A 24,594-nucleotide genomic window follows, 5' to 3' on the forward strand; every position below is an offset into this window, starting at 1 on the left:
ATGAGATTATACTATGAAATAAAGGTTGATACACACAAGATGTCAAGGACGACCAAAAAGTAGAAAAAAGCAACATCCAACAAAGGAATAAGAGACAATATTGATAGCAATAACATCGAACAAAATAATTTCCCCATGTATGACATTGCATTTGACATGCGAAGTACAAATAAACAAAAGATAACCGAGAAGTTTATTATTCCAGTTAAAAACCAAATTCTTATGCACAACAAGATGAATACTTCAAGATGATTCGATCTTTAAACACCAAACAAAGACAACTATTTGACAATGTTATGATACAAAAAAGGATCTATCCAACAAAAAAAATTCATTTATTTCTCACTGGTGGAGCTTGCACAAATAAAACATACCTTCTCCTACTTATAGTCCAAGGCTTGCTACGGTTATATAATCGAATCATTTCAATTGTAGATTATGAAGTACTGCATTTATTAATGCTAGCTTACACAAGAAAAGCAGCTTACAACATAAACGGGCTCACTATACATTGCGCATTGCATTTACCATTACAAACAAAAAACTTAACCTCCCTCTCAAGGGAAGAGCTTGACATACTAATCCATCTTTATGAACAATTACAACTTATTGTGTTTGATGGAATCTCATTAGTAGTAGGATGTAATTTAAATTTTGCAGACCTTCATATGAGAACCTTTAAAAGAAATCACTTAGAATACTTCAAAAATGTCGATGTCATCTACTGTGGAGATTTATATCAAGCCAAATCGGTAAGAGACAACTTGGTATTCAAACCAGAGGAAGACTCATTACAAATAATGGCAAACACATACTGGCTCACAAAGCCACGATGAAATGAACTCAAAAAAACAATGTGCCAAAACAATATCAGTACATACAAACAACTCTTTTAGAAACTGTACACATACAACTGAACAAATACAAACATAAACAAATGTGGCCTTCATGAGCCACCCAAAGACCATACTTTCCCCCACCTTTACTATACCAACCTTGAAACAAACAAACATAACGACAAAGTATTCCATCAAGTAACATGTAAAGAATACAATATCAAAGCAATCGATACATTCAGTAATGACAGTCGTGTCTCATCTAAAATTTCAAAAAATCCTAGAGCAATAGATGGACTATGAACAACTATACAAATCAAAGAAGTAATGTTAGTTGAATTATGTGTAGGGAACATTAACCAACAAGGTGGATTAGTTAACATCATAGATGGAGATTTTATGGGCATGTCCACATATGACAACAATGACATTGTGTGGATTCAATTTCAGAACCCATGAATTGGGAGTGAAACCTAGCAAAACAACTCTCAAGAATACACTACAACCATCAATCGCAAATGGATACCCATATTTTGAGCTACAAGGGAAGTATAAATTGGCCCTTCTAAAACAAATATCCTTACTTAACAGAAATTCCCAATCCAAGCAACTACTTCTAGAACAATCCACAGAGCACAGAGTCTAACAATGGATAAACTAGCTTTATCACTAATAGGAATTTGCACACATGGCCTTGCATACACAACACTTTCACGTGTAAAAGCATAGAAACCTTTACTTGCTTCAACCACTCCAACAACAACATTTCCTTATAGACAAAGATGTTCACAAAGAAATGGAAAGAATCACGATTCAATCAAAATGGGAAACACTAAATAACAAAACCCATTAACACATGGATACATCTATATTGATACAATCTTTAAACACTAGGTCATTACATAAATACAAAGACGACATACAAGCCTGAGAGTCACTTATAAACTCCAATATTATATGTTTACAAGAAACAAGAACCGAACACTGTGAACCATATCTAACATCAAACTTCTAATATATAAACAATCACAACAGTTTTACCCTAGTACGAAACAACATTGTCATTGAAAAAGGAGACAAAATTCCACTACATGGAATTGAAATCACGACAACTCATGTCAAAACAAAACACAAATCATATGAAATTATAAAACATATATAGACCACCATTTGAAAACACAAAAACATTATTTCAATTGCTATGCAAAAAATTATCAACTGCTAACAGACAAAATATAATTCTCATAGGAGACTTCAACATTGACATGCTACAAAAGACAAAAAAGTCACAAATACTATAAGAGATTATGAACACTTTTGGCTACACATTACAATGCCATAATATCATGAAAATATATGGGTCACAACTAGATTGTATTTGGACTAACAAGTCTAACAAAAAATAACCATTGTGGATCTCCATATGCATATTGGTCAGATCATTCTATAACCTACATGCATGTTGCGAATTAAGTTTGTAAAACAACTTTTTTTTAAAAAAAAGCATGCAACTACAAAACCAATTCCAGCATATGCTAAGCCAAAAAAAAAACACAAAAATAATTCCACACACTCAAAATTAGAAAGTGTTAATTCGAGGGAAAAAAATAAACACAAACAAGCAAAAAAAACGGCATATCAATTTACAAATAAAACAATACATATTTTCACCCCCCCTAAAAAATTAATCGCAATCTTAACCCATTGTACCTTTATTTATGCATGCACGACACATTAACAAGGGAAAATCCATTCACTAACTACTCCTTACCAATAACTAACTAAGCAACTCTGTAGATTCACCAAATCTAGGCAAATCAACCAAATAAAGAAATAATAAGAAGCGCAAATTTTAATAACAAACAATACCTTCATCCATGTACCTATCCATACACCTTCGAGTGACCTTATACCAACTCCACCCTTCTCAAAGTAGGACCTGAGTGGATCCTCCATCTTGTTGGCCTTGCAAGGGTCTTAGGGATAGGTTGATTTTTTTGGGGTTCGGTTAGGAAAACGGTTCTTACTATGTAAGCAGTCAATTTTGATCGGGTTAGCAGGAATGTAGGGTTAGTGTTATGGTTAGGTTAGGTTAGGTTTTGGGTATTTAGGGTAGTGGGGGGTGTTGTAGTTAGATGCTTGCTCCTGCTTTCTTACCTTTGCTACATGCTCTTAGTGTGGTGCTTATGTAGGGCGGTGCTGGTCTATTGCTTATGCTGCATGCTCTTGCTTTCGTGCCCTCCTGCCATGGCTTGTAGGCGTTATGCACGGCCATTTCATTGATGGTCATCTTTGGGAGTTCTTCGTCATCTTTGGGTGTTGTTCATCGTCTGTGGGTATTATGCACGGTGCTGATGTCACAAAAACTAGAGAGTTCTTAGGTGTTTGGAGAAGGATGTGCTATCGCTTATGTTCTCTGCATGTGCTTTTACGAAATAGTATATCTTGATTATGTTCTTATTTGGATGGAGATAGAGATGCTCTTGAAGCTAGCAGCAAGCTCAAGTGTCGCCTCGTTGCTACTTAGGGCTAGAAAAAATCGAGGATTTCTACTACAATTCATCATGCATGTGGTATTGTAGATTATTATCCATACTAGTAGCATCTCGAGAAGAGAGTTCTAGGTATGGATGGTGGTAGTTTTGAGAGAATGTCTAGTAATAGTAGATACTATGGTGAGGGTTTGCGCTTGGTTTGTGGTCATTTACCAGTCTATATAAGGATGAGTCTCAGAATTTTTCGGTTTGATTCTTGTTATAGGTTCATATAAGTCTCTTATCGATCGTATTTTTTGTGGTTTATGCAAAACTTGAGCGCCTTTGTAAGGATAATGACTACTTTGCTATATCATATATGATTTTGAGTAGTTAAGATCCTAGTTCGAGGATCCGATGACATGTATAATCGGTTTACTTGGAACTGGGGCTTTGTGATGCAGTAAGTTCCATGTGTATAATCAGTTTACTTGGAATAGGGGCTCTGTAATGCAGTAAGTTGCATGTGCTGCTCCTGGCAAATGGTCGCCTTAGAGTCTTCTAGTCTTTTCAAAATGTCTATACTCAGTTTTGTGCTATCCCTATACTTCAAAGTACTATCAACAACTAGTCAGTTGGATAACACCTTTGATCTCTCTGTTGTCAAGCTTCAATATTCAGCTAGTAGATGTCAAGTACTAGTGCTATTTCTTAGCTATCCGTATAAGTGGGATTCAGGTCAGCTATGGGATCTAAGCTATCTCGCAACATTGCCCATATGTGTTCATAGTTTGACCTCAAACTTCCCAAATGTATTGTTGAATGCCCATTTTGGGCTTCCTATGTCAAGCTACTATATTCATTGTTAGTAAATGTCTATACCATGTGCTGATTCTTAGGTGTTTGTAAACATAGGAATCAGGTTACATGCTTGCCTTCGGCCCTCCTACACAAGGTCCAACGGCTCTAATTTCTCAAGCTCCACCATCCACAGACCACCTGAGAAGAGCACTAGCAAAGGGAAACCCACGACCAAGTCTCTACAACTCTCTCAATCCCTTTCTCAGTCTAAGGATGTCCCTCTCTGTGTATCCAAAGATCTCTGTACCAAGTCGCCAACTCACTGTTGTCTACTGTAGCTATTGCTATCTACATTGGAGTGGGTGAAGTTCAGCATGTCCAAACTAGACCCAACCGTTGTAAAGAATGTGGCAGTTATAAGAGTGCCTTCTTTTTCTTGAACTTCAGTGGAGGAGCAGCTTCTTCTAAGAGTTGTGTAGTAGTTGCTATCTACAGTTCATATTCTTAATTATATTGCAACAATTTGTGAGAGTTATGCATATGCTCAATGTACATTATGTAATCTAAATCTTTTAATCTGTTAAATTTTTTTAAAATCTTTACAATTATGTTGGAGTACCTATGATTTTAATTCCAAATCTGCAATTAAGTTAATGTAGAATTTCAAATTATTTGTAATGTTTAGTGAATTATTTGTTTAATGGCATTAATTGTTCAACTATCTATATAAGAGACTGATACTGGAATGAGATGGATCATACGACTATTTAAAGTACGATTATTTTTTGTATAATAATAAGAGATGGAATTTAAGTTTTAATAAGTTAATCGTAACAAATCTTTTCATTTTATTAATGAAGAGTGTACTTGCAAGCAAATGTAAGTGTTCTATAGTAGAGCAAAAAGACTGCTGCACTTGCAGTGGCACACTTTCTTCCTCCCAAAAAAGAGCCCTTAGTATTTAGCAGTAAAGAATGCTTGATTTGCTCTATTGTTTGCAATTTTAACATTGCCACATAGAAGCTGGTTTTTAGGTCTTACCCTCAAGATCTCAAGTGCCTTAACATCCTATTGGTAGTTTGCAGCTTCTAGTGCTTTCAGAGTTTAATCTAGATCAATGAAATCTAAAAGCTTCGATATGAGGTGCTAATTTTGGATAGCGATTGTATAGGTATCTGGTTACAATTCTGTTGTAGAGATTGTTTTTCCAACTTTTGTATCCATGAAACTTTTGCAGCCCAGTTGTATGTCCAAACCTCTCCTAACTTCATTTCAGCTTGAGTAAAAAGTCCATAGGGAGTTTAAGGGTTAGAAGGTGGTTCGAGGGTTCACAAGGTTCCAGGGTTCAGAAGGAGGTTCCAGGGTTCAGAAGGAGGTTCCAGGGTTCAGAAGGAGGTTCCAGGGTTCAAAAGGAGGTTCCAGGGTTTATAAAGAGTTCCAAGGTTTAGAAGGAGGTTCCAGGGTTTATAAAGAGTTCCAAGGTTTAGAAGGAGGTTCTAGGGTTTAGAAGGAGTCCAGGGTTAGAAGGAGGATCCAGGGTTCAGAAGGAGGTTCCAGGGTTTAGAAGGAGGTTCTAGGGTTTAGAAGGAGGTTCCAAGGTTAGGGTAGAGTACATGGTGGAGAACTCGTCTCCCTCGTAGATCATGGAGTTTTAAGGGTTAAGGAACAAAGGGTTTAGGGGAGCATAGGAGTGGGAGAGGAAGAAGGTGTAAGAGCATGGGGGAAAGAAGAGAGAGGAGGGAGGAGGAGGAGGGAGGAGGAGGAGAGAGGAGGAGGAGGAGGAGGGAGGAGGAGGAGGAAGAAAGAGGAGGAGGAGGAGGAGGGAGGAGGAGAAGGGAGGAGGAGAGGGAGAGGGTGGATTGCAAGGTTGGAGGAGAAGGGAGGAGTATAGACTATAGCTTTTGCTTTCTGGACATGTTCACCTGGCTATATGTCAAAACCTCTCTTAACTTCATTTCATCTTGAGTAAAAAGTGCATAACTTGGGTATAGAATGAATATATTTTTGAATTTCTATACTATTTGAAAGATTGCATTCTTTCAGGTCTAGTGCTTTTGGAGTTTGATATAGATCAGTGAAATATAAAAGCTTAGATGTGAGGTGCTGATTTTGGACAACGATTGTATACGTATTTGGTAAAAGCTTAGATGTGAGGTGCTAATTTTGGATAGCAGTCGTATAGGTATTTGGTTACAATTCTTTTGTAGAGATTGTTTTTCCAACTTCTGCATTCTTGAAACTTTTGTAGCCTTGCTGTATGTCAAAACCTCTCCTAACTTCATTTTAGCTTGAGTAAAAAGTCCATACCTTGGGTATAGACTATAGCTTTTGCTTTCCGGACATGTCCCCCCAGCTGTATGTCAAAACCTCTCTTAACTTCATTTTAGCTTGAGTAAAAAGTCCATAACTTGGGTATAGACTGAATATATTTTTGAATTTCTATACTATTTTGGCATTCATTTTGGTAAGCTACAGTCATGCAAAATTTGACCATGAGTTTGCATTTTTCCTGCTTTCATATCTCACACCTTTTTGGAAGGGATGTTGATTTCCCATTGTGGCAGTGTAATGACTTACAGGTGCCACAACCAATGTTTCATTCTCTGGCTACCGAAAGCATTGCGGCCTAGTCATTGCTGAGGAGTGTTTAATCTCATTTCATGAATGTCCTGCATTTTAGATAAGCTTGGTTGAAGTGTAGAACAATATGAAGCCTATGTGTTTCAATTAGATTTTTTGGGATTTTTTGGTAGTGTTGGTAGTGAGCAGCCACCGTTGCTGTACATGTTTGTACCCTCTTTTTTTACTTGAAGTAGTTGCCTGCCATAACAGACATAATTTACCCCATCAGGTTTTTTATTGGCAATCTATTTGCAACAATAGGTTGTAATTCGAATGTTTTGTATTTTAGATTCATCAATCATTGGTTCCTATGTTGTGCATGCATCCACACCTACTTTCATTCATGGAAATGTTGAATTGATTGCACGTAGCTGCTTTGTACTTGTCCTACATAGTAAATCATGCTTAGTAGTCATGAAATTCATATTATAAATGAAATATGCATAGAATGGCTTCTTCACTTACATTGTGTTAGATATTTAATAAGTGACCCAATGGTATTTTGTACTGTCATGCAGTTACATTTCTTTAGGCTTTATGACTATGGTGAGAAACTGCTCGAGTGATTCTACATCACATGAAGAACTTAGGAGTTGAAGCAAAGCATTGGAAGCAAATTATAGTTTGTAGCAGTTGCTTTTGACAATGTCTCCAGAAATGTCATCTTCCAATGGATCTTGTAACTTGAAATCCATTGAAGCTAGAAAGAAGGAACTCAAGAAGAAGGTTGTCAAGTGCAAGAAAACCAAAAACAAGAGTACGATGAAGCCCTAATACTACGAAACTGCAAATTCTAGTTTGCTACACACTTTAAGTACAAAATACTCGCTATGTTACAAAGAACATATATATCAACAATACATCTTTAAATTAAATTTTGTTATCATGTTATCTTCAGATAGCCTTTCACTTTGCTGCTTTCAAGTAGTATTCAAATGACACTACACATATTCATGGAGCAATCATAAAACACATCTCACGACATCTACAATTAACTCCGAAGCACCAACATACTATAATTAAACTTCCCCTAAAGTCGTGCTATGGAAAGTCAGTACTCACAAATAAGAAACTGCAACGCTTCAAAGTGGCCTCCTCTAGTGGCAAGACTCCGATGATCCTCAAGTCGCAATATTGTAGAGGACCATGGGTCCCCTCGAAATCTGTCAGTTTTTTCATCTTCGATAGAAATTTCAGTGATCCACAACAAATACATGGAAATGATGGGGTATCTAATATCTTCTTCCAATATTGTTCTTCATATACGTTCTCATTTCTTTTTCTTTTGTGTGGTTGTGGCTTTCTTTTGATGTGTTGTTCTTCTTCAACAAAGTTTGATGTATTCAACATTGCAGTTGAGTAAAGTAAATTTCTTTGCATTTTGTATACTTTGTTTAAAACAGCTTGCATTGTATTTAAGTTGGTTCTTCTAAAGTTTGGAAGAATGATGAAGCAACTTCTTTGGCTGAGAGCAAAGGATTTTGAATCAATATTTGCTGTAGTTCATTTGCATCTTTTTCGGTCCAGACTTGATATGTTCGTTTTTTACTTAAACGGATTAAGGGAGTTAGTGTGTGAACATCATTGGATTGATCTAATAAGAAAGTATGTCTATTGGGTCGTTTGGTGGCTCCTATTGAGAAAACAATGCACGTACAGAAGTCACCCCATGTGCCACATGCGCCACCAACCATTGAATGCGCCGTCATTTTCGCCAATGGAAGGTGAAGAAACAACGAATGCGCCATTAATTTGGCCAATGGGAACAACAAATGCGCCGTCATTTTGGCCAATGGGAATTCATTTTAAAACAAATGTTTATTTTAATTCAAAATTAATGAATTTTGGCTTTGCCAAAATGTAGCCATGGCTTAGGCTACCGCAGGGCAGGCCAAAAAGAAGGATTTCCAAATTTCCAATAATCTGGATTTTTGGCTTTGCAAAAGTAGAACCGTTGCGAAGGCTAAGGAGAGGGCAAGCCAAAAAAAACAGAAACAACTTCATTTCTCATATTAAAAATTTGTTAAAACTAAATTATAAAAAGCCAAAGAAACATCCAGGTACGAGCAGCTTGTTGAAAAGTGTAGTTTGCAAGCTTGCTTAAAAAGCACGTGGGAGGTTATAGTCAAGTGGACGATGTTGCTTCTGGAAGTATTTGCTTTACAACGATGCTCTTGCTCATGCACATCGTAAGCTCCCCTATACCTTCTCTTCTGCAATCATCCTTTGCTTCCCCGACCTATGTTGCTTCTCAACCTTACTGAATATGGCTTCCTTTGCCCTTCGTCTTTGGAATGCTTTGAACAAGGCTTGCTTATGCAGCTCCCGCATCCAGCCTCCCCCCTCAGCCTCAGCTTCCACTCCAACTCTTCCGTCTACAAGTGTTGGCACCGTTGACGATCTTGTCGCGTATATTGATCAGGTAAGCGCATTTGTGCTTGTAGGAATTACAGAAGGAGGTATTAGTGTTGAAAGACGCTACCACGACTCCGAATGTATCAATAACCAAGCATTCTTGCAGTTCTTGCCTACGTCTCCCTCGCCACGTTTCGATGGCGCTTTGAAAGATAATGTGCGTGCCCAGATTGATTACTATTCTCCAACACTCGACTCTCTGGCTCAGAATTGTCCAAGTTTACGCGACCGGGCAAGTGATTTTCTGAAACACAGCTTTTAAAAAGTTATAATAGTCCTTGTATCTCCGTCTTATACAGCACTGCTTGTAAAACCATGAAGGTAAGCAATATAGGCAATTCAAGTAGCTCTAAGATAAATTGCGTTTCCTGTGTTATTATCTATAGCCACAGTCTCCTGGTGTAGCATATGCCATCGCTTATGGGGACACAGCTCAGTTGAGACCGATTCAATATTGTTTTTTAATCGTTGGGGCTAGATATTGGCATTGACAAGGTCCTAAGGAATCGTGAAGAAAGCATCAATGGTCACTTTGGGAGGAGCGTTGTCTGTTTTTTGCTGCTGTAGGTTTGAAACTGCTTAAATTTAATGAATACTAGCTATAGCTTGATCAGCCTGTCATTGGCCTTTCTTTATCTATGTCAGCTGCATGTCTTCCTATGACCTTGGTGGTTTATTCTGGTTGTTAGAATGGTAATTCTCACTTGCAAGCAATGCATTTCTTTATTGCGTGAGCATTCTTTTGCATAGATCTGACCAATATAAGTAACACATTTAAAGAAATCCCAGTTCTTATCCAAACAAGGAACTTGCTGGGTTTGAAATATTTAGTACTAAACAAAATCTGGGAAGTTTGGAAGGGAGTAGAGAATCAAGAATGGACTAATGTGAGAATTATTAGAAACTTTGTAGCAAGTTCCCAGATGCTCTCTGTAAGTTGTGGATGCTAATATGTTTATAAGTTTTAAAGTCCATTGAGTGTTCCTTGAGTCTTGGAAATGACCACTAGACTTCTTGGTGCTCTTATGGTCTTAATGATGATACTTAATTCACTCTCTCCCTCTTGCTCCCACTCCTTAAACACTCCTGTAGCTTCTCCTCCATAGTTATGGGCCCATGTTCCAGCCTTTAGATCACTCTTTGCTGGGACTATGCTGGTTCGGCATAGAATCAGAATGATTTCTTGGCCCCTGCAAGATCTGATATAAGTGGCGTGATCATTGTATGACCAGATCTTTGTTTTCTTTCTAAGCGGCCAACATATTTGTAGTCTAGGACCTTGTTCCCGTGACACCAACCCATGGCCAACATTATTTGGAACCTTATCAACTTCGTTGAGCAGCTCATGATTGAGAATCCATAATTAAGTTTGTATGAAAATCCATGGTGTAGGCAAATGCATCGCCTAGGCACAATAATTATACATCTTAGTTAGAAGAATAAATTATTTATCAAGAACCATCTCCGCATGTCTTTCAATTGTTGTCTCAAATACCAATGGAATACCAAGCTACCTAAATAATTCTCTATTTTGTTGCAATTCACATACCTAAAATTAACCATTGAGTTTAAGGGTTTGATAATAAAACTTTTTTGCAATCATCAAGCCACATACAAAGAAAAATAGCTTGAGATAGTCGAAAGTTACTTTTGTGCATGGATCCTCATATGAAATTGTTAGTGTAATATCAACAAATTTCTCAAGAAGCAATCGGTCTTGATTCATGGACCAAATGGGTTCCTTAAAGGAGATAGCGCTGTCATATCTTCTTGTGCAAGAATAGCCATGTATGCTATCTACTATGATGCCAAAGAGGAGAGCAACAATGCTTTGGTGTATCTCATAACTACACTAGAATGGTGTGTAAAGTTGGAATGTCTTTTTGAAGGACTTGAGGGAGCTATCTTTTTTGGAAGGGTTGCATCTAGTTGGTCGTAAAAGCTTGGAACATCTCTTGGAAGTTTTCTGGGATTGAAATAATCAGACTCTAATTTAGAAAGCCTTCCTTAGCACTGACTTATTTGGCAACTCTGAAAAAGTAGAGAGACAATTGGTCATGATTGGAATTTATCACTCAAATTGGTGATACCCCAACTTTCTCTTAAATTTCTTTTTAAGGAGGATGATTGTTTCAAGGAATTTTGTTGCAATTCTTGGCATGCAAATAGCTTTTAAATAAAGCTTTTATTTTGAATCTTGCTCTAGGGATGTGTGACCATTTTTCACCAAAACATAAGGATTTTGATTTGTTAAACCTTTTTTATTAAAATCAGCAACATATTGTTTCAAGGATTTTTGTTGCAATTCTTGGCATGCAAATAGCTTTAGAATAAAGCTTTTATTTTGAATCTTGCTCTAGGGATGTGTGACCATTTTTCACCAAAACATAAGGATTTTGATTTGTTAAACCTTTTTTATTAAAATCAGCAACCTATTATGTGTGTGTGTGTGAGTCTATAGACACACACACGCGCGCGCGCATGCATGCACACACGCATCCACGCACGCACTCCATTTTAGAAATTTTGAATCATGTGATAATCCCTTGAAAATGGGACTTTCCAATATGATTAGGGAATGTAAAACACTCATTGACAAACATGTTCTTTTTGGTTGATCTCTCTCTCTCTTTCTCTCTCTCTCTCTCTCTCTCTCTCTCTCTCTCTCTCTCTCTCTCTCAGCATGTCTCTACTCCCTCCCCTCTCTTAGCCCATCGCCAAGGCTCTCAACTGTCAGTTCGCGTCACGACATGCCACCTCCAAGCTCATGGTTTAGCTAGTTTGAGTAGTCGCCACAGCTCTAAGGTTCAAAAGCTCAAAACTTTAGCTGTCTCACTCGAACGGGTTTCAGTTCGACTGTCCTGCCAGGTTTTTGGTCAGCCGGTTCTCTTCACTTCAATTCAGTTCAGTTTTAGACTAGTTCGAGTCTTTTTAGGCCTTTCCACCTTTCCTTCCTCCACTCCGAGTTGGGTTGAGATCCAAGCCCAATGTAGGGCTTAGCTTGAGTAGGGGGTATACACACAAGTGCAAGTCTTTTGGTAATATATGGTCTTTTGGTAGCTTGAGCAAGGGGTATACACACAAGGTGCAAGTCTTTTGGTAATATATGGTCTTTTGGTAGCTTCTATATCTGGCTGGATCATTGTCTATTGATGAGTCTTCGCATCTATTTCGTGCACATAAGCTTAAGAAGTTTGTGTCTCCTCCCCACCACACACACTATGTGAGCTCCTGGGCTATTCTATCAGTCTTACACTGTGCGTACCCTCTGTTGGTCAATTTCTAATAGACTACTAGTAACATGTAGATATCACTAGCTTGTGACTGATGTCTATTCCTAGCATAATTTTGTAGCTCTAAGAATGTGGACAATTACATCTGCTAGGCTTACATGATGGACACTAGGCTAGCATACATGACTTAATTGATGGTGAATCTCTAACTCTGAGTGGTTAATATCGGCTATTGAGATGGATGACTTGGTATATTATTATATCCCCATCACGATGGAGGAAATGGCCAACTTGTATGTGCTATGTGGCTGATGTCTATTTTGGCATGGGTGATTTGAGGGCGAATAATTATAGCGATCGGGCTTGCATGATGCTAACATGCATGACTCAAAATAGTGAGGACCATCTGATCCACCAAGATTGCATGCTGCTAACATGTGTGACTTAATTCCCTCCAAAGGGTAACAATGGGGACATGTGGTCCAAGAGGACAACCACTGTGGTGATGGCCATTGGGCTTGACATGCTCTAAAATGATTGTGCCATGTAATTCACTAGGATCTTGCAGAATTTAGAATTGGATGGGATTCGATGAGACTGATAAATTTTCCCATGGCCAAGATATTTCCCATAGAGTACAATGATATATATGACTAGCTCCAATAGCCGAGGCTAGCCTACAAGTGCAATAGGCACTGGGTGTTTAAGTGGGACTCTATATGCATTTTTTTTCCACCCTCATCTGCAAAGCTTGTCAACTTCAAGTTCTCATCCTCTTGCTCCACCCTCATCTTCAAGACTCTATCTTTAATCCTCATCGACTTTAAGTTCTCATCCTCCTCCTCTACACTTGTCTTCGCCCTCATCTTGAAGCCTCATCGAATTCAAGCTCTTGTCCTCCTCATCTCTACCCTCATATATTTAAGCCCTTATATCTCCAACCAATTTCAAGCCAATAAACACATACGAAGAGCTATTGAACCGAGCTGTTGCATTGGAGAAAAGTGCATCTTCCAAGAAGAAGGCTAATAAGAAGACCAAATCAAGTGATGACAAAGATGTCTCAATCAAGCCTAATAAGGTGAAGTCGATTGTAAAGAAGGCCTTGAAGGAAATGGGCTTCAGAGAGAAGCTGAGCCAGGAAGAGAAATGATGTAACAAGTGCTCCAAGAAGGGACATACAAAAGATAATTGTAGGACAAAATATTGTGGAATTTGTTCCAAAAATGGGCATGATGAGTCCACTTGTTGGTATGCTAATACAAAAGCACTAGAAGTGAATCAAGTTGAGCCTAAGGTCAAGAGTAAGGAATCAACTCGAGGACGGTAAGGGTAGAGACAAACATGGGAAGGATAAAACCAAGTACCTTCACAGATACACTATTACTTTTGTAATGGTAACTATACCAAAGTTGAGTGCCCATTATGGGCAAGAACATTTAAAAATTCACCAAAGAAATATGGAAAGAGGAGAAGTCGACCTTGGATGCCAATAAATATTAGCCAAACTTTCGAGTTTAGTTGATACTCATGTAATAACTCCTTCACAATAGTAGGTCACCATTGAGGATGAATCAGCCTCTCCTACAATTCAACTCAATTGTGGATTTACGTCTTAATTTAAGTAAGGTGCCACTAGCAGATAGCTCGATAGAGGCTTCTACGAGTCAGTCTTAGTGAACACTGAGTTTTGATAGTGATACATGTCCTAAAATGGCAAAAGCATGGGAGATTTTCCAACAAATGAAGGCTAGACTCATGCAACTTATTGTTGAGAATTTTTGTTACAGCAACTTCAAGCTAACAAACTACTTATCAAAGACCATGGATTCACTAGTCACACTATTCTAGTAATTCATACTCCAATGTAAATGATGAAGGACGAATGATTATTGTCAAAATCAAAAAGCAAAAGGTTTTAGGAGTCATTGTGGATGGTGGTTCTGGAGTCAACACAATTTTTGTAGCTATAATGGTTAATAAATTATAGTTGAAGAACATGAAGCCCTCTCCATTCTGAGTTTGAATGGAAAATCAAAGGCATGTGGAACCTATAGACCTATTCTTTTTTATGTTGTTTTCATTGTTGATGTTAGCAATTACACAATAAGCACTGACTTTGTTGGTTATCCCCATGGAAGAGAATGCCTAGTATCCTTTATTGTTAGGAAGACCCTAGTTGAAAAGTGCCAAGGTGCTGGATGATCGGGAGACCCAATCGATGACAATAAAAATGAGAGATAAGGAAATACAGATTCTGACCAATCCAACAAGATGTTGAAACTCAGCTTATGGAGCTTCAGATCTTACCAATGGGAGAGCTTCAACTATTCCAGATAACTATCGACCTAATATATAAAATTAAAGAAGTTAAAATTGTTGCACAACAATACTTATACCCTAGTAATTTACTCAGCATGTTATTGGCAAGAGAGAAATTGTTAAGCCCCAACTCACAACCACTCGACTAGGTTCTCAATAGCTACTCCCAGAGCTGACTCAGGAATTGATGGGATTAGATCAAGAGCCCAAATAGTGGTCATCAGGGCTTATGTAGTTGATGATTATTTGCAAGAAGTCAAGAGTTTATTGACGCAACATAAGGATGTCTTTGCTTGGAGTTATACGGATTCAAAGGTTGTACCTGCGAAAAATTTCTAGCATAGAATTCCCTTGGTACCCAACGCTAAGCTTATTAGGTAGCATAGGTACCAATGCTAAATCTATTAGGTAGTAGAGGTACCAAATGAACACGAATTATGCCAAGCAAGTTAAGGCTAATCTAGACAAGCTCATCCAGTAGGTTTCATATAATCTATTGATAGAAGTGATTGGAGCACAAGAAGGTCAGAGTAAGGCTGCCTTCATCACTCAAGGGTGTGTTTATGCCACTAAAGTCATGCCCTTTAGAGTAAAAAATGCTGCATCCACGTTTCATAGATTTATGGTTGAAACTTTCAGGGACTATTTGACTGAGTTTATTGCTATTTATTTGGATGACTTCTATGTTTATTGGACTATTTTTTATCATTTGAAATATTTGAGTAAGGTCTTTGATAGGTGTAGACAAATAAAGTATTTGAGGATAAGATTGATATAATTACATATGCTGATTTTTGGGGATGATTTAGCTTAAGTTAATCGGTTGATTTCATGGGACAGGAGAACTAATTATTAAGATTTATGATTTTTTATTAAGATTGATAAGAAACATGCTCTACATATACACCTTCTTGGTGTAAAAATACACCTTGAAGTATAAAATAAAACTAATACAAAATCTTTATACACATTTTAAATAAGATTACCATCATCATTACAATTTATTTGTATGAAAAAATACTCCATTACACAATGAAGTTTAGATTTGGGAAATAATTTATTTACATGCATCATGCCTTAATCTTTGATACTTTAAGTTCAGGTTCCCATGTCAGTATCAAAAAATACACATCAACATGCTCCTATCGTACAAGATTTTGTCCGATGGGTTCGACACTTTGCACACGTCTTAGTATTAACCACTTTAAGTCTAGCAAAAATTATCATACCTGTCTGATACCATTTTCATGTTTGGACATACACATTTTTGCCTTTTTTACCATGCCTCATACATGACTTTAAAAAAATATGCATCACGTGCTCCTATCATATGCGTGTTTGTTTGATGTGGGTGTAATACTTTGCACACACCTTGGATACTTTAAGGCTTGTGCAATGTATTGTGCCCATTGGATACCATTTGCATGGTTGGGCACATACTTTCTTGTTTTTCAACATGCCTCATACTTGAGTATTAAAAAGAAAACACATCGGCATGCTCTTGTCATATGTGTGTTTGTCCCATGGGTGAGATAATTTGAACATAGCTTACTATTAGATACTTTAAGACCTGTAGCCAAGTATCATTTGAGGAGGTTTTGCCTATAGTTGGGACTGTGACAAGTTGGTTTAGCTTGTGGACCATGTTTGTGCTATGCACATGGAGAGAAGATGCCTTATCTATGTTGCTCCTATCAAGATCTAGCCATAGTTCATATGCTCTCTTACTATTCCCATTTAATTTTGTTTTTTAAAAATTTACTAAGACTTATTATTCCATTTAAAGTTGTTGATATGCTTTTTGATTGTTTTGTTATTGTAGCTTGTATCTCATAAGGGTCCCTTATGGCCTTACGAGTGTAGAGCAGAGGTTGCTTGGGTTCATGATCTTTTACTAGCAAATCGGAAGGAGTTCGGCATTTCGGGACATTGCTAAATCATTGCACCATCATCTATTCTTGATGCAAGGCATGGACTATATATTACTCAGGATGTTAGAGTGGAACTTGGATCTAAAGGAGTTCATATTGTGAGATTTTATGTTCCAAAGTATTCTTGGAGTGAATGGATCATATTTAGGAGTTATATATAGTATGGATCATAATTAGGAGTTATATATAGTATGGCCACATATGGGATGTGATCAAATACAAGATCCATGCAAAACTATGAAGTCTCCATCGATTAGTGGCCAAACTTATATAGATGGTCGGCCTTACATCCTCACAAACATAGTTGGACACATTAATAGTCAACTAGGCACACTTATGTAGATGGTTGGCCTTACACCCATGCAAACATAGCTAGAAACACAAACAATACTACAATTTAGCTAGGCACACAAGTAGACTATGAGTTCCACGTGTGTGAGGATTATGTCCTAAAGTTTATGAGAGGAGGTCAATGTGGGGGATTGTGGTGGTTTTAGCCATTATGTCTTATTGCATACCCTTATAGGAAGCCCATGCCTACTCGACATCCTTGTTAGTAGGTGGGATTGTCGGCAGCAATTACATCATCATGTCCTCATCCTTGCTTATCAGACCTAACTACTGTATACATATTTTGATTATATGGATGATACTTTTGTGTGCTTGAATTATATTTGTGGTAACTATATCAAGTTTTGGTGATTATATATAAGCTTTGTATCCCTTCAATGAAATCTTTGAATTAGGCACTTTGCATGTATACCTAGATCATAGATCAAATTTTCTATGCTATTAAAAACAAAGATATGTAAGATCAAAATTGGATTTTGGAACACAAAGTTTTGAGAACTTTACAAAACACTATAAAAAATTTTCATGTACTTGGTTGGCGATTCGCCTTCTATGGGAGAGGATATGGGAGCAAATTCCAAGATATATGGTGGGTTGATGTCACCAAAAGATTAGAGGATCCTTGTACAATAGATCTAAAAACAAATCACTCATGTAGACACATAAAACTTTGAAGGCAAAGTGGGAAAACAAGAGAAAAGATAAAGGAAAGGAGCATGAGCTTGATTCATGAAGCTAAAATAGAGTGCCAATTATAGAGGACGACAAGAGTAGGAGATCCTAATGAGTGTGGGGGTTAAAGGTCACTGTGCCTTTACCCCAGTTATGTACAATACTCAAACACATATATAAATGAATGAAAAAGAAGATTAGGGTGGTTCTACACCCACCAAAACTTGTGTGGCTCTCTGTTTCTCTCTCTCCCTCTTCCGTTCTTGCTTCCGTTGAGAGCACTCTCAACTGGTATCAAAGCTCGGGTGATCTAGCTGAGCGTGCATGAATGCCTAAAAGCTCAGCAACTCTGTGGGAGGAAGGAGAAGCTCTGTGGGAAGCTTTGTGGGTGACTTTACTTGCATTCGAGTGTGTAGAGACTTTGGAGGAACCTTTAGAAAAGTCACTTTGGTTTTGCGAAGTGGTTTTGAGAGCCTGTTAAGTGGTTTCAAAGAAAAAGTCGTTTTTTGAGCTTTTCCCTGTTCTGTTCGATGACAGAGACTCCGTGTTGACTTGTAGAGGCAACTATTGCTTGCTTTTGGTATCCACTTCACTTCAGGAGCTTGGAAACACCTTCATTCTTGAATCTGGGATCATTTCATTGGATTTTTGACTCATTGTGTCAGTTCCTACGTTTTTCTGCTTGGGTGTTAGAACTCAAGTTTGGAGCAACCATTTGCAGATCTGTCAGTTCCGGTGGACTCAGGAGGTCCTAAAACTTCTATGTTGCTCATAATTCGCACTCCGGTGAAGTTTACAAACAGCTTTGTTTCCAAAAACGTTTTTCAGCCTGTGTGTTGGACCCAGTGATTGAGACCACGGTTTCCAAAGCCGTCTGTCCCATTGCATTTTGGATGCCCAAAAACCCCTACCTATCAGTTCTTGTGCGATTCGGTGGAGTATTTTTAGAGTTGTAGATCTTTGTGTATTCGATTTCATCTCTCTGTTATGCATTGTTCATTCTAAGGTTTTGAAACCTTAGATTTATGCCACATGGCAGTGGATAACTATTGACTCCCATTTCTCCTCATCGGTTGGGATTTTGGAGTTTCGGCAGAAGAGAGATATTTGCAGATTTTCTTGCTGAGTCTGATTATGCAATGGTGCCCATGTTTTGAGGCATCTCAGGCTCTATTTTCAGTAGCGGTCATTACCATGGGACTATGATTTCTTGAGCATACCTTATGCATATCACTCTGGTTGCAGTTTGAGCAGTGTGCGCTCATTTGTGGTATGCATTGGGTTGTAGTGGATGATTTATAGGCCATTTGGATGCATTGCGATCCTTATTGGATGCGCTGATAGGCCCAGATTGCCTTGTGGGATGCTATTTTTATGGACGCTTTGCACATAGATGTTATTTTATGCTGAGGGACAACTTTGACACATTGCAGGTAATGCACTGATAGTGATATGATCTCTTGGATGAGATATTATTGATGCATATGCCAGTGGACGGTGTTTATGCTTGAGTCATTTGGCACTTATTGGCATTTTGGATTGCCATTGCAGTTGGCATTTTCTTTTGGGCCAGATTTGCTCATATGGATGCATAGTATATGCACATGAGTTAGATGCTTTGAGACATGAGTTTTGGTGATATTTCACTCTATTATGGCATACACATTTGGGTGCACCTGGTATTTGGTGTGATTCTCTCTTACAAGCACTAGCATTTGGGATTTTGCTTTATTTGCATTATGGCATCCTCTTCCATGTCTGAAAAGGAGTTTTTCAGCATTAAAAAGTTTGATGGGACAAACTTTTCTTTGTGGAAAGAACAAATAAGGGATGTGCTTATTCAAAAGAAGTAGATTAAACCCTTGGCAGGGATTGAAGCTAAGCCTGCAAATATGTCTGAGGATGATTGGAATGAGATGGATGCATTAGCAAAATCTACTATTAGACTTCATCTTGCAGAGTCAATTTATTTCACAGTAGTAAATGAGCAGACTACGGAAGATTTGTGGAAGAAATTGTGTGCCACTTATGAAAAGAAAACTGCCTCTAATAAAGTTTACCTCATGAAGAGGTTGCTTGAGCTACAGATGAAGGAAGGGGTCTCCATTGCTTCTCACTTGAATGAATTCAATATTATTTTCAGCCAGCTTCAGGCTTAGAAGATGAATTTTGATGCGGAGACTAAGGCAATATTTCTCTTATGTTCATTGCCATCCTCATGGGATACCTTCCGTACAGCTGTCAATAACTCTGCACCTGGTGGAGTACTGAAATTTGATGATGTTGTGGGTAGCTTGTTGGTCGAGGAGATTAGACGGAAGTCTATGGATGGCAACAAGCAAGATGCAGCCTTAAATGTGCAAAGGGATAGATCATGGTTCAAGGGGAAGTCCCAAGAAAGAGGGAAGTCTCGTAGCAAATCCAAGGCACGGAACATTGAGTGTTACCACTGTGGCAAGAAGGGCCATATGAAAAAGGATTGCTACAAGCTGAAAAGAGAGCAAAAGGATAAGAAAAAGAATGCAAATTGGGGTGTAAATCAAAAGGAAGAGAGTCCAAGGAAGGACAAAGGAAAAGTGAAGATCGAGGAGATCAATGTAGTCACACATGATAGTGACAATGGCGTTCTCTTCATGTCTAGTTTATCTGCAGAGTTGCTTACCACTTCAGATGATGCATATTCCCAGGATTGGATTTTTGATTCTGGTGCTTTATTCCATATTACTCCCCATAGGGAATGGTTCTTCACTTATGACAGTGGAAAGACAGGTTGTGTGCATCTTGGAAATGACTATGCATGTGACATAGTGGGAGTAGGTGACATAAAGTTTTCTTTTGCAAATGGGTCTGCATTTATTTTGAGACATGTGAGACATGTGCCTAAGTTGACCAAGAGTCTTATTTCAGTGGGTCAGCTAGATGATGCTGGTTTTCACACCACTTTTGGCTTTCAGAGTTAGAAAATTCAAAAGGGCTCTATGCTTTTGGCCAAGGGTGCCAAGTGTGGGACTTTGTATCCCTTACATGTATCAGGGGTATTTGATCATGTTGTTGCAATAACCGAGCAGCCAAGCACTTCTTTGTGGCATTGCCGGTTGGGGCACATGAGCTAGAATGGAATGAAACTCTTATGCCATTTGGGTTATGTACCGCATTTGAGTTTCTCTGATTTTGAATTTTGTGAGCACTGTCTCTATGGGAAGCAGACTAAATCAGCCCATAAAAGAAGGGGAAAGAAAGAGTTTGAAAAGCTTGATTTGGTGCATTCAGATGTATGTGGTCCCATGCCTACACGGTCATTAGGCGGGGCTGAATACTATGTGACATTCATTGATGATGCAACTAGGAAAGTGTGGGCTTATGCTATAGCTCGGAAGAGTGATGTGTTCTAGGTATTTCAAAAATGGCTGGCCTTGGTTGAGAATCAATCAGGTAGAATGCTTAAATGCCTACAGACTGACAATGGCGGAGAGTATCTCTCTCATGACTTTCAGCATTTTTGTGATACACGTGGGATTAAGAGGGAGCTCACATCCCCTCGTACTCCAGAACAAAATCCAGTTGTAGAAAAGATGAATCGTACCATTCAAGAAAGGCTGCAATGCATGCTTTCCAATGCAAGTCTTTCTGGTGGTTTTTGGGCTAAGGCAATGAAGACTGCAGTGCATGTGATCAATAGATCACCTAGTAAGAGTTTGGATGGTGGTATTCCTGAAGAGGCATGGAGTGGCAAGAAGCCCTCTTACTCTCATTTGCATATATTTGGGTGTGAGGCATATGCACATGTGCCAAAAGAGCTTCGAAAGAAGCTAGATCCTAAGTCTAGGAAATGCATCTTTCTGGGTTATGGTGAAAGTGGAGAGATGGGCTATCATCTCTGGGATCTAGAAGCAAAGATCATACGCAGCCATGATGTAGTCTTCAATGAGAAGAAGATGCATAAGGCACCCATGAGGGATGTGGAAATGAGGAGAATCACTTTCCAGGATGTGAATCCACCTGCATATGTTGATAGACAGCAAGCTGTCCATGCACCAAATGTGCAAGAAATGGTACCACCAAGTACTCCCACAGGTATACAATCAAGGGTAGATGATGGATCATCTATTGGTGGAAATGATGAGCCAAATGTGGCTGATATGCAGGTGGGATAGCAAGCTGAAATGCTCTTGAGAAAATCATCTAGAGTGTCTAGACCGCCTGATAGTTTTGTTGCAGGGGTAGACTATGTGATGCTTACTGATTGCAGGGAGCCTTCTTGCTACAAAGGGGCTATGATGCGCGAGGATCAATGCAAGTGGGAGTATGCTATGCAATCAGAGATGAGTTCACTTATGAAGAATAAGACTTGGGACTTGGTTTCTTTGCCACATGGAAAGAAAGCATTGCCATGTAAATGGGTCTACAAAATGAAGGTCACAGGTGATGATGTGCCTAGGTACAAGGCCTATTTGGTCGCTAAAAGGTTCAAGCAAGAGAAGGGTGTGGACTTTGATGAGATATTCTCTCCGGTTGTAAAGATGACCACACTTAGATGCATGCTTGGACTAGTGGCATCAGAGGATATGGAGCTTATGCAGATGGATGTCAAGACAGCTTTCTTGCATGGGGATCTGCATGAGGAAATTTACATGGTGCAGCTGGAAGGCTTTGAAGAAAAGGGCAAAGAGCATTTAGTTTGTAAGCTGAAGAAGAGTCTCTATGGTCTTAAGCAAGTGCCTAGAGAATGGTATCAGAAGTTTGATGCTCTCATTCAGTCCCAAGGTTTTAGAAGGAGTGAAATTGATCACTGCCTCTACACTAAAAGGGCTAAGGATAATAGCCTGATAATCCTGGCACTATATGTGGATGATATGCTATTGGATAGCAAGAATACTTATGAGCTAGAAGCATTAAAGGCCAAGTTGCATGAGGCCTTTGATATGAAGGATTTGGAACTTGCAGGTCATATTCTTGGTATGCGCATCACGCGTGATCAGAGTAGGAAACTCCTTTGGCTTTCACAGAAGGAGTATGCTACAAAAGTATTGCAGCATTTCAATATGGAGGGGGGGAAGGCAGTGAGTACTCCATTGCCTCCATATGTGAAACTAAGTCATACAGATAGTCCCAAATCAGATGAGGAAAGGGCCATGATGGCCAAGGTTCCTTATGCATCAGTGGTTGGGAGTCTTATGTATGCTATGATAGCTATTAGACCAGACATTGCATTTGTAGTGGGAGTTGTTAGCCGGTATATGGCTAATCCAGGAAAGAGGCATTGGGAGGCAGTTAAGTGCATCATGAGGTACATGAAGGGTACCAAGGAGATGTGCATCTACTTTGGTAGAGGAGACATGCGTGTACTTGAGTACACAGATTCAGACTATGCAGGGCATGTGGATAGTAGGAGATCCACTTCTGGTTATGTGTTCACCTTTGCAGGTGGTGCAGTGTCGTGGATGTCTCGCGCACAAAAGTGCATTGCTTTGTCTACCACAAAGGCTGAGTATGTTGCAGCCACAAAGGGTTGCAAGGAGGCTATATGGCTTGATCAGCTAGTGGGAGATTTGGGGATTCATACAGGTGTATCGACATGGCATAGTGATTCCATGAGCGCTATTCAGCTAGCACGGAATCCGGTCTTTCATGCAAAGACCAAACACATTGAGGTCAGGTACCATTTCATCAGGGAGGTACTTGAGGACAAGCGCATAGAGCTTGTCAAAGTTCATAAGATGATAACCGTGCAGATATGCTGACGAAGAGTCTATCTAGTCAGCGGTTTGAGTATTGTCGTGTATTGATGGGCATTGGATAGTATGCTCACTGGTTGTTCTCCCTTAAAGGCACACTGTCCTTTAAGTGGGAGGTTGTGGGGGTTAAAGGTCACTGTGCCTTTACCCCGGTTATGTACAATACTCAAACACATATATAAATGAATGAAAAAGAAGATTAGGGTGGTTTTGCACCCACTAAAACTTGTGTGGTTCTCTGTTTCTCTCTCTCTCTCTTCCGTTCTTGCTTCCGTTGAGAGCACTCTCAATGAGCTGAATAGAAGGCTATGGCATAGCTACAAGGAAAAAATGAGGTGCCAAAAAGGGAGGGGAGAGGCCTATTTTATAGAACGATTCTCACCCTTCTTCACCCTATTCCATTTCTAGCTAGTAGTAGATAGCTTCACCCCACAGTGACATAAGGACATGGGTCATCTTTTCCACATGATATCACACTTCTTTGCACCTGAGAGGCACCTGAGCTCATGATTTGGCCATTGAAAGTGGAATATGGAGTGGTCTAGAAAGAAAACATTGAGTGTGCACAATATGCCAAGGTCAAGAAATTGAGGATGAAGAACACTTTACACTCACATGTCCAGTCTATGCCAACATTAGAGTGCACTTTGCACACACTCTCTACAACCTATTATGCCAGAGGCAATGGAGAAGCCAAATTTATGATCAAAACTCTTATGTTGATTTTGACCAAGACCATGCAATATCATAACAGTGATTGGGATGCTAAGCTACATGTTGCGTATAGAATTGCATTCAAAGTCACTACAAACTTAACTCCATTCAAGATGGCTTTTTGTTTAGAAGTGTGGTACCCTTAGAATTTGTTGTTCCTAGTCTCTAAGTGGCATCATCTAACATCACTTAGATGAATATGAGGCAATCAAGGGGTGATTGCATTAGCTAACCCACCTGGATGAAGTGCATCTCCGAGTAGCATGGTCATAGTAGGTGATTCAAAGGAGAAAAAAGCATGGGGCATGACCTGCCAGCATGCCTAAACATTTGGAAAAAGAAATGTTGGTCTTACTATATAATACCAAATTGGGACCCCTCAAAACAACTTTCAAACTAGGATGGAATGGGCCTTATAGGTTAGCTAAAGTGTTTCCTAATGCGATAGTACAGCTCGAGATTTAAAAGGAAGAGTGTTTTCCTAGCTG

Source organism: Dipteris shenzhenensis, chromosome 10, assembly GCF_047967505.1.
Source record: "Dipteris shenzhenensis isolate YYH24624 ecotype China chromosome 10, Dip_SZ_1.0, whole genome shotgun sequence".
NCBI lineage: Eukaryota > Viridiplantae > Streptophyta > Polypodiopsida > Gleicheniales > Dipteridaceae > Dipteris > Dipteris shenzhenensis.